Source organism: Urocampus carinirostris, chromosome 2, assembly GCF_059441175.1.
Source record: "Urocampus carinirostris isolate Australia breed hairy pipefish chromosome 2, RoL_Ucar_1.0, whole genome shotgun sequence".
NCBI lineage: Eukaryota > Metazoa > Chordata > Actinopteri > Syngnathiformes > Syngnathidae > Urocampus > Urocampus carinirostris.
In genome coordinates this window covers 53,663,461-53,678,282 of record NC_142350.1, presented here as the reverse complement: position 1 = coordinate 53,678,282, position 14,822 = coordinate 53,663,461, and the positions used below count along the sequence as shown (strand labels likewise).

At 39.9% G+C, this 14,822-nt stretch overlaps 1 protein-coding gene across 2 annotated transcripts in view; it reads right to left on the bottom strand.

Moving 5' to 3' along the window:
* zc3h12aa (zinc finger CCCH-type containing 12Aa) overlaps positions 1-8,179 on the bottom strand; it is a 128,946-nt gene extending 120,767 nt beyond the window's left edge. The window contains exon 1 of one of the 2 annotated variants that reach the window (XM_088328043.1): positions 8,073-8,179. The gene's annotated coding sequence lies outside the window, so the exon portion shown is untranslated. The remainder of the gene's footprint in view (positions 1-8,072) is intronic. The other variant, XM_088328042.1, reaches the window with a different exon arrangement.
* Between the last annotated feature and the right edge of the window lie 6,643 nt (positions 8,180-14,822).

The window sequence follows — 14,822 nt, the reverse complement described above, 5'->3', positions numbered from 1 at the left end:
TTGAAAGTGGGCATTTGAAGATGACCTGACGCTCTGGATATTGCAGTGCGTTTTAGCTAGAGATCAGCTAGATCGACTTCAATTACATGTATTTAAAAGAAATTTGGAATGTTAGGATGCTTGGAAGTTCCTGGAAACTCTATAATCATTCACCCTCTTGATTAGAAAGTTATAAAACAAATAATAAAACTTAAAACTCCGATATCAATTTTATTCCGATTCTTCCCTCCCCCCCAAAAAAGCAAATCATCAGCTCTGACCTTTCAACCATCTCACCTTTTTCTCTCATGTTATACTAAAATCCATCCATCCATCGATTGTCTTCCGCTTATCCGGGGTCGGGTCGCGGGGGCAGCAGCCTTAAAAGGGAAGCCCAGACGTCCCTATCCCCAGCCACTTCCTCGTGCTCATCCGACGGGATTCCGAGGCGTTCCCGGGCCAGCCGAGAGACATAGTTTCTCCAGCGGGTCCTGGGTCGCTCCCGAGTGTTGAGTAACATAATTCCAATTCTCTGTTCATGCTGCAGAGTTGACAATAAAGCTGACTTTGACTTTGATTGATTAACTTGAACAAAAACGGGTCAATACGCATATGATCATGCAATAATTTTAAGTTATTTCATCAAAATTCCAGTTGGCGTCATTTTTAAGCAGACTTGTAGTGATACATGGCAACCGTTATTATTTACAAACACTCACACAAAATTCAAGCACTTTTCAAATCCTTGAAAACACAACATTAACATTCAAGCGTTTTCAAGAATTCCAAGCACCTGTACGCACACACAAAGAAATTTGGGTGATCCGTTTCTCAATAGTCTATAACAAAGTTATGATTCTGATGCAGCATTACCGCTACTCGTCATGCGACTTCACCAACCAAGCAGAAACAACGAAAAATTTTCCAATCTTTTCCACCGTGGAGTACCTCAGCCATCGCTTCTAAATAACTGTTGACGACACAGTATTCACCTCAGATTACATCTCCACTTTCATTAGGGAAGTCCTTGATAACATCGCCTGCCGCCGTGATGGATAGGAAGCAGCCCGGCCCGTATCCAGCACCAAACGCAAAGAGAACCCCCCAATCGCCTCGATGTAAAACAAAGCGCTTTGAAGTAAAATGATAAAATGAGTCGGGTTTCATTTTGTCAATCACTGGCACTTCCCGCTTACATTTCAAAAGGCGTGCGTTGTGTGGGCGGATGCCGTTGTATTTACGCTGCATAAACACCCTGGCGGGCTTACACGCGTGTCAAGTGGCAATTAGACACTGTGCAATGTTATGTTTAATTGGGCATTTGGGCTTTAGTGTGTTGTTTTCTGTCGTCCTCATTTTGTTCAAGGGTGAGCTACAGCAAATGCCTGCTGACTTTGGGCGATACAAGGGCTATTATTTGGACTGGACACCTGCCAATTGCAGGGAATAATGGAATCCAGAGGTTGAATCGTCAATTTGGAGAAAATAAAGGGAAAATGTGGATTTCATTTAAATATACAGCAAACTGGTGTGTTTTTAACAAATGGTACATGATGCCATTAAAGGAAAAGGTCTAGACGGATCCTTCTGACATGTTTTACGCCAGCAAAAGCCTGAATGATTTGTGCCAAAACTGGCTTCTATTTTGAACTGCACCTAATTTACTGCATCTTGTCTAAGGCTTCAGTTTTAGCTGTAGATAAACAGTTCCAAAGAAGGATGCTGCAGTCTCTGTTCTTGACTCCAGGCAATGTGCTTTTATTGGTAATGAGCCTAGTTGTGCTAAAGTAAAAAATACCTTTAGAAATGTTTCCCTAGAATTAGTATCCCTTCAAACCACAACAGATTTAACCTTTTTTTAATATAAAACACGAGTGTGATTTATTTTTCAAAATGTTCATTGCATTTTGATTGAGATTGTAACCAATTATCAAATTAAATTGCAACAATTCTTATAATCAAATTTTTGATTTGATACCTTTTTGTTTGGAATTTCAGCTCCTCAACATTAGATATTAACTTCAATTTATATAAACTGTATAGTTAAAATAAACTTCCTCATCACTTACAATTTGGTTAAAAAAAGATGACATTTTATAATCAGAGGTAAGATCATTGGCCCGGGCCTGGACCCAACTCGAACCTGACCCAAAACTCTTAAAATGTCATTAAAACTCTCGCGTCGTTTCTTTATTATTTCATTTTTTCCTCCGCGGAGGTTCTGCGCAGCATGCAATTACTTTAACTTTAATTATTATTTAGGTGAATAAAATGCTTACCAAACTAAGTTTAACTCCAAATCACTAATTCCAAAAACATTTTTATCCTCGCTTCCTCCTTCCACCTCCCTCACATCAGACGTCATTTTCGCTTCTTGCCAATAGCTTACACGCTTTGGAAACGTTATTTCTGCTTTTCGACCAAGTAGTTCACTATTTGCAGCTTGTAATCGGAGGAATATGATTTTCTTTTTGTTTTTGTCTTGTCGTTTCCTTCGGTTTCATTCGCTGCATGTTGCCGAAATGGGTAGAGGCGCCTCTACTTACAAATTTTTCAGGTTACAAGCGCCGAAACGTTCATTTTGGCGCTGCACTTGCAGAGAAATTGATTTGAGGGACTCCGCCCCAAGCTGCATAGTTCAGCCGAAAGCTGTAGTTCAGTTCGGAGCTTAAGTACGCACGACAGAAGTAAAGCTTGGTGTTTACTTTGACAGCAAATGAAAACTTCCGGTTGATTTTGGGCTTGGTTATCACATCAAGTTAATCCAGCGGGTTGGGGTGAATTCAGGTTTACAGTATATACCCGCGACTCAGATCGGGCCCGATATTACCTCTATTTTGCATGATTGAAATACAAACGAATATTAATAGTTGATCAAAACATGCAGTATAAGGTGTGTGAGGGAAATGTTTTGAGTAAGGAAATTTAAGCTTGACAGATAACTTGTGTGTATATGTTTAAACATTATGGGTGAAATCTGAACTAAAACTTGCTATTAATGATCACGTTGAACAACTGAAATTCAATAGAAATGATGTGCATTGGAAAGATCTGCATTTATATAGTGCTTTTTAAGTCAATGACTTCCCAAAGCGCTTTACATTGTGCTTCACATTTCCCAATAGCGGCCGTGATCTGTGCAGCCATGTAAGGCGCTAACCTGCTTATTGGGGGTATTGGGGGTTCAGTGTCTCACCCAAGGACACTTCGACACCTCCTCCTGAGCTACTGCTGCCCATAGCATTTTATCGTATCCAATAACTGATAAAGTCATCATAGACAGGTTTCCTCCGGGCATTCCGGTTTCCTCCCACATTCCAAAAACATGCATTTCAGGTGAATTGGCCAGTCCAAATTGTCCCTAGGTGTGACTGAGCGAGTGAGTTGTCTGTCCTCGTGTGCCCTGCGATTGGCTGGCAACCAGTCCAGGGTGTCCCCTGCCCATTGCCCGATGATTGCTGGGATGGGCTCCAGCATCCCCGCGACCCTACTGAGGATAAGCGGTGCAGCTGATGAGATGAGATGAGATGCCTAAAGACAAAAAACTACCCCGTATACATGTGTTTGGGCATAATCCTATTGGAAGGGAGCGAAGCATGAGTGCAATAAATTCGCTTATAACTTTCGTTTCTCCATCTAAGTTTTTACATTAAATAAATTTTTGTAATTCATGTCACCTGCCAAATTTAACCAAGTGTCGTGCTTGTTTTCTCCGAAGTCCATTGCTTTGTTTCATGGTTCTATGAGATATGCCTGTACGTAAATGGCCAAAAGGATATACACATACCCAAATACTATAACATACACTATGTTTGGACAGTATATTTTTTGTTGGAGGGGAGAAAAAAACAGAAATGTCCTGGATACATAAACAAAGATTATTAAGAACGTAAGCCAGGTGTTGCGTGCATCTTCTGTCCCTGTACTACAAATCCCACATAGGTTTGGTATATAAACATATCCCTGATTAGAGAAATGCGCACGTACACAAGAAATCTGATTACCAAACCATTGCACTCAGAAAACAGTGTGATATAGGCGGCAACATTGCCCATATTGCATGCAGCGAAACAATCCCAAATAATGTTTTTTTTGCATATGTACGGACGTCAGCCATGTACATTACTCGAGAGTTCACACTGTGGCCGACCATGTTACTGCGTTATATTAAAAAAATGCATTTTTTTTCCCATTACATTTACAGAAAAAAGACAATCAAATTACAGGCATATTCTGTAAAAATAAGCATTACTTTGCAGGATTTCAATTTTATTTTAAAGCATTTTCATTTTGTATACTACAGGGGGCAATAGCGAAGTCAGTTGGGTGTACGTTTTAACTAGTTTTATTCTTTTCCTCTTTGGCTTTAGCTATGTTTACATTCACCATGTCCAGTCTCGCAGACTGTACCGACCGGCACCAATGTATGATTTTCAAAATGTGTTGCGGATAAAAGCACTTTACTTTGAGTCTTTTTATAAAATTACTCAATCTAGCATTCATTTTATTGACTTGGCACATGCCTGCAGTTTCGTGAGGCTGCTAACGTGTGCTTATTGGGCACTGGGAAGGGAAATTGTTCACTAGTGATGTGTTCAGGGACATTTAGTGTATTTGAGTGATTGTCTTCTTTTGGTATTTTGCTTTTAATTGTTATTCAAAATCCACTATTTGGTCACTGTTATGTTGTGAGAATGATTTACTTAGCATCGTAAATCTGAATACTCCCAAGCAATTTGGAATCCCCACTTCATTGAGTAAAAAAACAGTTGGTGTGTTTAAAAGTGTTGGGGTCTTAATGACAGATTCATGTAAACTAAAACAGAGGATTTCTTTTGCCATGTGAAAGAGAAATTTTGATTTTTTGCCTTATAAACAATGCATTGTGGTTATAATTTGAGCACTTTTTTTGTCGGACTACAAGCAACTACTTCACCTTGGTTTCCTCCAATATTGTAAGGTTACATCCTTCATTCATCTTAAAAGTTAGTAATTTTATTTATATTGTTTATGCTGTATTTTATTAGAATTTTTGGTATTGGAGTAATCCAAGAGTAATTGAAAGTAATCCAGTAACATTACTTCAATATTACATTTTTTTTATCATATTGGTTGGTTGTTTGGTTTTCTGGTTGTTGGATCCCTTAAGCACATGGGTTGTAGGGGCACCATTTCCTTTGTGCGTCTTGGGCACTGACAGCCTCGAGACGGATGGGCGCCATCAGGCTAACAAATGTTTCCACCATTTTTCAACAAGTAACCATTAAATGTATCAGATTACATTTTTAAGGTAACCCCCTAAAACCCTGTGGCCAACAGGAGGAGTTGAGGTAATCGCAGCTTTAATAAACTAATATCAAACTGCAGCAGACAGCAGGGAGGAGAAGCAATCTTCATCGGTCGGCTTGTCACAGATAGGGAGGGTCACTTCCCATTACAGGAAACAGCGTGTGGCTGTCAAAACGTACGTCCCTGTTGAAGATATATTTTGTCCCTGAAACAGGAGATTTTCATCAGGCCCTGTGTTATCACGAGGCTTTGTGGGACTCTTACAAAAACATAAGATGAGTCGTGTCCTAAATAAAAGTGCCAGATGCAAAGTTTTGAATCAAACTCAGTATTTTGCCAAGATTTTGCGCATTTACCATAATTACGGTACGAGATTTATGTCATTTTTCTGTTTACCATACAATTTAGATTTTCGACATCTGCAAAGGAAAGCTAGGTTATAGATTTTATGAAATTTTGAACCTGTGTCAAAGGACTGTTAATCGTAAGCGAACCCTCAACCAATCATGGAATGTAGTATTCTTGCGATTGCTCATGTTTATTAGTTAGCATAAAACACATTATTGTAACTTCTTAGTGTCTCATGCACAGTTTCCCTCATCTGGTATCCTTTAATGCTGCAAAGCAATGTGGGACTTGGAGAACATAGACAAATTAGACACACAAACACCGGTTTAGTCATTATAAAGCCTCATGTGTAAAGACAGACTTCACCAGTACATTTCCGTTTGACTTTCAGCTCCCACAGACAAAACGCTACAGTCCATATATACAGTGGAACCTCGGTTTTCGAACAAACGTTTCGAGAAATTCTTGCTTCGCTTTTTGTTCAAAAAAATCAGAGTTCGAACGCCGGTACGCTAGGGGCGAAGCTGAGCGGCGTACGGGTGTAGATTGCCCCCACCCCTCGTGAAGAACTGTTGTCACGTGACCGCGCACTTCTTTTTGCTTTTGTTTCGAATATCGGTGAACGGAGTGTTTTAACCCCTGATTATGCCTCGGAAGAAGGGCGGTGCAAGCAACAAAGTTGCTACAGGTGAAAAAAGAAGAGTAGTGCGTACAACTATTGCATTTAAGAAAGAAATAATAGCAAAATATGAAGAAGATGTGCGAGTTTCCCTTTTTTTCGAGGGAATGGAGCATGGCTTCTGCAGACCTCCACAAAGGTAAGAAATCCTATTCATAAATCTTTTCTTTATCCTTTAACCGCTCACCACTTGTTGTGGAGACCACGGTGCTAAATGACGTGTAAACGACCTGATTTTTTTATTTTTACACATTCATGTTAGCGTAATCTTTCGTACGGAAGATTACGCTAACGCGAACGTACGATTGGCTTCATGTTTACGTTCATGGTAAGCCTTCAAGGATTTGGAACGGATTAAAATGATTTTACGTTACTTTTAATGGCAAAAACGATTTTCGGTGATCGACCAAATCGGTTTTCGAACAGGGTTCTGGAACGGATTATGGTCGAGAACCGAGGTTCCACTGTAGTGGCTGCAACAGTTGTAATCATCCATATGTAGTGTAAGTCTATGCTTCTGAAAAGCCAGTGTGCAGCAGTAACTCAGGAGGTAAAGCGCTCGTCTTGGATCAAGAGATCTCAGGTTTGATTCCCAGCTCTTCCGTGTTACATATCGAAGTGTCCTTGGGCAAGACACCGAATTCTCAATGCCACCGATAAGCAGGTAGTTGCCTTGCATGGCTGACGCTGCTATCGGTATATTAGTGTATGTAAATGGAAAAGTGTGAGGCACATTGTAAAGCGCTTGTAAAGCGTCTTCATTGACTTAAAAAACGCTATATAAACGCAAACCGTTTACATTTACCGTTAATTCCGGACTATAAGCCGTTACTTTTTTCCCTAACTTTTAACCCTGCGGCTTATTCAGTGATGCGGCCAATTTATGTAATGTTTCTAACGACCGCTAGCGGCGCTCATGTGTTGCTACCATTAACTGCCCTGTCAAAGCTATATTATTATTATCAAAGCTTTGAAAACTCTCTCGGTGTACCGTCTTTCTTTGTAAATATGTGTAACCCATGTATAATATGTATTTGCAACTGTATATTTTTGTAATGTATTTATTTGTATTTATTTTAGACACTTATTCTGATATGTTTTGCACGGGTGAACGAAAAATGAGGGGCGAAACAAACGCGGGGTGCCGAGTTTAATTGGGGACCGCTAAAGGTAAGGGACAGACAAGGAAAGAAGAGGGGGTAAAAAGTTGGTTAAAGAAAAAGGAGTTGCGTGAGTAAATGTGTTCATCTGATATATTTTTCCCACACTTACCTTTGGAAATATACACTTTTTTCCTTGGGTTACTTTCAACGGGACCTGGACTCTGCAGGTCTGCATCAAACCATAAGTACCGGTATCATTTTCCGTTTATTTTGCCGGCTGTGATTTTTGGAATGTGGACTTTGTTATTGAAATTCAATGTGGTGATGAAGGCGTTCCAGGTTGACAGGAATTGAAAGGGATTTATCAGCGGGTTAACAGGGAGTTAGCAGTAATCAGGTTGAACACAAGAGCGGAAAACCAACCTTTTTAAATAAAAAGTACAAATAGCATCGGGTCAACTAAATTTGAAGGCAAGTAACTCAAATAACTATTTAGTTCTTCAAAATAAACATGCCAGTAAAACTACGTACCAAGAAAAGTGAAATATTTAACTAACTGATTGCAAATAAAACATGAACACACATGTTCCACTTCAGAGATTAAAAGCTAAATAAAAGTGCTTCATTTCTTCATTCATCAACAAGCAAGTATCTTAATAAAGCCAATCACCTACCAGTTGCGTTTGACTGTCAATCTGACGATTTTGCTGTTAGATCCATCAAGCCTTGCTTGACAAACTTTTGCTTGCTTGCTTGGGTTTGAAGGCTTAATATGGCTGTCTATCAGGAAGTTCCTGTCACCTGACAGGAAGTTGAGAACTTTTGTTTACTGATGTACTGAGCCCTGCAGGTCCAGATGAAGACATAAGTGTTGTGAATGAAGATGTGGGTAATTGTCCTTGTTTAGTCAGTTGACGGGACAACTATTGTTATTGTATTTACCCATTTTTTTCCATTTAACTTATTAAACTTACCTTACATGGTTTATTGCTGATTGTTATTTTATTAAATTGTTTATCCTTCACTTTGTTGCACATGAAGTGAAGGATAAATCTTTTGCCGGTGAGGTGCAATAAATATAACACAACTACCTGTTGTCAGGAACCAGAATGGAATCTTGGACCCAATTGCATTCGTTTTAAAGGAATCTTTATTGGATTGAGCTGACAGAGCTTGCTTAGGAAGCCGATGATTGTCGGTCGCTAGCGGCGTTGGACGGAATGGCGGTTCCGTGACAGGTAGGCAGAATCGATACAGCTTAGCAGGCAGGTCGATAGCCAGGGAAGGAGAGCAGGTCGTAAGCGTGGGGCAGAAACAGGTCGACACCGAAGGCAGGTAGGAATCAAACAGGAAAGGTCTTTGGTACTGGAATCTGGCAAAACACACAGGGAGACACAAGTACGGTCTGACACTCTCTGGGCGCTGACAACTTAAGAGGAGAGTACCAGCCAATCAGAGAGCCCGCTCCTGCGCGCCAAACGATTGCCCCAAGTGTCTTCATTTTGTCAATCATGACGCCTGTGTGTTCTTCTCTATTCGACAGACTCGAATACTGCTCAGAAAAGTTCAAATCTTTTGACATACAACAGTTTTGTAACTGGTCACTAGTTACTTTTACTATAGAGTGATTCAGGTACTCAGTTACTTTTTGGAAGATGTAGTGACCACCTAGAACTCATTACTTTTTAAAAGTAATATCCCCAACAAAGTTGGTAATAGTTTAGATGAACATGTACATTTGGGTGCCATGGCGGCTGAGTGGTTAGCAATTCTGCGGCACAGTTCTGAGGTACGATTAAATCTTTCTGTGTGGATTTGCATCTTCTACCCGCGCTTGCATGGGTTTCCTCCAGGCACTCTGGTTTCCTCCCACATTCCAAAAAACATGCATGTCAGGTAATTTGGCCGGTCCAAATTGTCCCTAGGTGTGAATGAGCAGGTGAGTTGTCTGTCCCACTGTGCCCTGCGACTGGCTGGTAACCAGTTGAGGGTGTACCCTGCTCATTGCCCGAAGATAGCTGGGATGTGCTCCAATATTTGCCTTTTTAATTCATAAGATAAAAACTCATCCAATTTATTGAATCCAATTGGGATGAATGTTTTGTGATTCCTTTTTTCAATAAGGTTGCATCAATTAATCATTGAATGATCATGGAATCATTCATAACATTCATCTGCAACTATGTCCACTAAAAAATATTTTATGGATACACTTTCCCAGCAATATATATTTACTGATTTCTATGGTTCTCCATGATGTTCACATTAGTAGTGTTTAATGTCGTGAAAAACAAAGTAAAGTCAGCACTTTTCATAATTCTTGCTTTTTTTTGTTGATCATTACGGGATACCGAGGTGCTGGTCGGGGCGCTTCGTGCACACACGCTGACTTAGCGTCTGCATCGACCTCGAACTTCCCTTCCAATGTGCATCATTACCTTCGCCAGCGCGTGTAATGTAGCCTATTATTGCTCATCACAGGCTGCATTGACAATTATTGTTGCTGTTGATATAGCAGAGAAAAAGCCCAAAGTGACTGCAGATGCCTAAGCAGTCGTCTTGGCTGACCTTCACATTTCTTCCCCACAGTGTGCATCACCCGTCACTGCCATACCCCAACGTGCTTTTCACCCTACAACCTCTTCACATACTGCAACCGGACTTTGATTTTAGGTTGGGAAAGCTTAGTCTTTGTCACAAAGATGGTGCATTTTTCATATTTTAAGGTACTTGAAAATATTCTATGAGACAGTAATGGCAAGCGCCCTCTTCTATGCGGCAGCGTGTTGGGGAGGCAGCATCAAGAAGAAGGATGCCTCTCGTCTCAATAAACTGGCTAGGAAAGCGAGCTCTGTTGTGGGCAAAGAGCTGGACAGCCTAACAACAGCAGCTGAGAGACAGGCACTGAAAAAGCTGAGGTCAATCATGGACAATCCATCGCATCCGCTTCACAGCATTATCTCCGGACAGAAGAGCAGTTTCAGTGACAGACTGCTGTCACTGTCTTGTACTACGGACAGACTGAAGAGTTCTTTTCTTCCTCATGCCATGAGGCTCTTTAACTCCACCCGGCAGAGTAAAGGCCCACATTAAACCACACCACCTACATTGGATCTTACTGCATTATGTGTAGCACTATTTAGTTAATCTATATAACATGCTAAAGTGGGCATTTGCACGTCACACTGGGTATTTGTATATTGTTTTCTTTTGGCTTTATTATTGTATTGTTCTCAGCTCAGGGATGCTGCTGGAAATGTGAATTTCCCTTAGGGGATGAATAAAGTATCTATCTATCTATCTATCTATCTATCTACTTATAACCATAATGTTGTTTGTGAGAGGGCTAGATAATTGCAACTAATCTTGAGCCAAGCCCGTCCCATACATTGAGGTTTCTTGTGTAGCTCCTCCGCTTATAACTTCATTCTTTTGCAAAGTCACTTATTTCAGTCATGTTTTTTTTGAATCCTTTTGTTTTTAAATGACCTTAAGTTATATTTTGATTTTTTTTAACCAGAAGCACACAGGGACATTCGCGTCATGACCCGCTCAACTTATGTCCACAGCTCTTCTGACCCAGCATATGCTCATTGTTTCCTCCAGATGTTCGTTTTTTTTTTTTAACAGATGCTCAATTTGTTTAATGAAAGTCCAGCACTGAAGTGCGTAGCAGCCCGGCAATGCATACAAAAACATTGGCAGCCAGCCGGCAAAGCAATCAACGACTACACTCAGTAACTAGATGCAGTTTTAGCACCAGATGGCGCAATTGTATGTATTTATGACCGGTTGGTTTCTTGTATGGTTGGTGGGTTGGATCCCTTAACAACTAGGGTTGTGTGGGCACCATTTCCTATTGTTAATGTATCAAACAAACAATTAAATGTATCATTAAAAAAAACTGAAATGGGAAAACATATCTGCCAGTGCAACCACAATTTTATTGCAGTGTGAGTGTGTGTACTCCTGGAACATTGATTTTCCTTCTGCTCCTCTTCCAACATCTCCCTTTCATTCTTTCCAAGCATCAATGTAATACAACTCATTGGCAAACAATTTCAGCAATGTTCAATTGTTTTTGATTTCCAAATAAAAATAACAACTAAGTCAAGTCATTTTCATTTGTATAGCCCTTAATCACAAAGAGTCTCAAATGTTAATTAATATTATCTATTTTTAACCAATTTTTGAATTTTTAAATTATCTATAGCAGATGACAAATAGTTCAAATGTATTCTTAAGTATCATTCGATTCTACTTCACTACTAAAATGTGAAAATAAATTGTAAAAACTAAGAAAAACATTTGAAATTGAAATCATGATCAGGAGTTTTTCTGGACAAAACAAACCAAAATTTTAGCTCAAATCGACCGTAAAGGCAAACACAAAGTGTGAAATTAAACAATTGTAGACAGAAATGCAATGGAAAAATGCAAAAATCATTGAACAAGTGAAAACTGTTTCAAATGAAGCTCCTAGGAACATTATTTTGGAGTCCAGTTTAAGAATCTAATTTCTTTAGTATAATTTGTTAACTGAGTTCTCCTAAAAATCTGGACACTCTGACTTGCTGCCATTTCCAATTTGGATGGCCTATCAAGACATGCAACACAGGGGTCTTCACACCACTTCTTGCCAAGTGAGTATCGTCTTTTTTTACTTTGTCACCCCTGGAAAAAAACACCTCTCGATTCCCTCGGCACTTGTGCAACCATGCCTGTTACTTTCTGCATGGTTGATGTTGTGTCTTCAAGAGGATCTTCTGTAGTCCTGAGCTCCTCAGAGCTGATGCAGCACGGAGCTGGAAATCATCAGGCAACAAAGGAGTACGGGAGCACCAGCTTTTCCATTTTTTTCCCTCTCCTATCCCTGGCGTAAGTTACAGTAAAAGCAGGACGATGGCTTCTTTGAATGCTCAGAGGCCCATTTTAGATAAGACGAGCTTTTAATGTCGAAAGCACACTGCTGGGCTGACTGGCGAGCAGTAAAAACAAGGCCTTCAAAGGAGAAACAACACAGGCTTGCGTACTTTTAAAAAAGTGTTTTTGCATGTGTGGAAGAGATGATGCAATTAGAATGAATATGTGATTTCTCCGATGGAGAGCCGGCATGAGTGATTAGACGTTACGATGTTGTTTAATGTAGCCTCCAGCATTTCAATGTTCTGAAAACATTTTAAACAGGTGTTTTGTTAGATGTTTACCTGATTTTTGATACCTGAAATGTTACAGATTCAGTATACTGTATATATAAATGATTGATTATTTTCATAACTCCCACTTGAGTTTCTATAGCGCGGTGAATTGGTTCAGGTGTAAAATTGCATTCACTCAACTGTAAAAATAATCAATTTTACAGCTTCAATGCCAGTCATTTTTTTCTTGTTTTTTGAGAATAAGTAAGTTAAATATTTTAGGTTTACATTCTTTTATTGATCCGGCCCACCCGAGAACATTAAGTCTGGATCCAGTCCCAGAGCCAACCTCAGTTTGACACCCAACCCCTAATCGAACTATTGTTTTTGTTTACATGGCTTTCCATAATCAGAACACTGGCAATATCCTGTTTATAATTGGATTATTGCATGCCTAAAAACGTACCCAATGGTCAGAAATAAGGATGTAAAATAAAACAGTCGGTTGATACAAATCCGAACTGATGAATTATCTTCGGCATCCACTCTGCAATCAATGGTGGGAAACGATAACGATCTGGTGGGCTGATACGGCGTGAAAAATTTGAGAAAGTCAGAGCCACCAGGAGGAGGCCCCGAAAGTCAGCTAACTAACAAGGAGGCACAGCATGGGGCACTCAGACCATTCGTTAAACCCGCCACCATCATCGTGTTTTTCCGTCTTCCGTATTAGGATTTATTCACTGTTTCTCGCTCGGAGCCGCATTTACACTCAGCTCTGGTTTCAGCCTGCTTCTGAATATTTCAATACAGCCGCGCTTATCTGGCGGCCCCTATGACCCATCCGTATGAGCGAGGGCGAGGCGGAGATTCGCACGGTGAGTCTCGGGATGGATACTATATACACACACACGCGCAGAAGCCGTATCTATAAGTGAAGAACTTTGCCTCGAGGTGAGCTCACCAATAGCGAAGCAGCCGGCGCTCGGCGGACGGCCGTCAAATTCGATCTAGCCGTCATTGGAAAATAGATTTTTTATCGCAAAGTCAAATCAAAAGGAAAATAGAAGTTTCGTGGGGAGGAGATGAGTTTTGACAATAGCGGATCGGCCATTCAAAATTGGGTTATTATACTGGTGCGGCATAAAAATGGAGTATTGGCTTCACAATACCGAGGTTTTTTGAGTTTTGCTTTGCCCTCATATGGGTTTCAGCACACGTAATGGTGGTCTGTGCAGCCTTTTGAGACTTTTTGAGATTAAGGGCTATATAAATAAATATGACGTGACTTGACAGTGAAAAGGAGAAAAAACAGGATGAAAGCTGGCATTTTGCAAGACCAAACCTGATTGATAATTAAAGAAACGTCTAGAAAGGTGTAATATGATTAAACTAATGTTAACATTTCCAAAAAAGAGGGGTTGAGCTATATTCTAAATTTGTTATTCTTTTTTTCTTTTTGAACTTAGAAACTGACCCCTTTTTTTAAAGACATGAAATAGAATATACTTTTAAAAACATTTATAAAACGTTGTTTTTCATATAGCTGTATAAGAATAACAAAGTTACTGTATGTCAAGAATCATGATGGGGATTCCATTCGTAATTTTTGAAAAATAATTCTTAAAAAAACGTTTTCCCTCATTAAAACAATAAAATATTGCAAGGTTAATCAATCCACGTTTATAATTTTTTTTAAGAGGAATAAAGTCAATAAAAAATACTTAAGGATAATTATTTAAGAAATGATTTAACAGAATTTTACTGTCACAAATACCTTTAGAACAAGTACAAAACAAACACATTTTTAATACTTGATATGAATTGAACATTTGAACTTTTTGGGGGAATTTTTATAAATTCTAATACATACCTTCTTGAAAAAAAATCATTAAGAATTTAAGTAAACAAAAGAAAATTATTGTCACAAACCAGGAACGGAGACGGGACCCAATAGCGCTCGTTTTCTCAGTTTTTATTGATAAAAGAGGGAGAGAAAGGCTTGCTTCTACGATCCGCAGAACGACAAACAGGTGGCGGGAACGCGGAAGTGGCACTTCCGTGTCGACCGAGGAGGATCGGAGACAGGCGGGAAAAGCAAGTCGTTGGCCGGGGCTGGAGATCAAAGGCCGTGTCGAGTTCGTAAGCGAGTTCGGTAGCAGGAGGCAGGCAGGTAATGGGGCAAAACAGGTCAGGTAACAGGCAGGCAGAACGGGGCGTAGTCTGGTCCGGAAACAGGTTGGCAACAAAAATCAGGCAGAAAAAGCAGAACAGGAACAGAGTCGG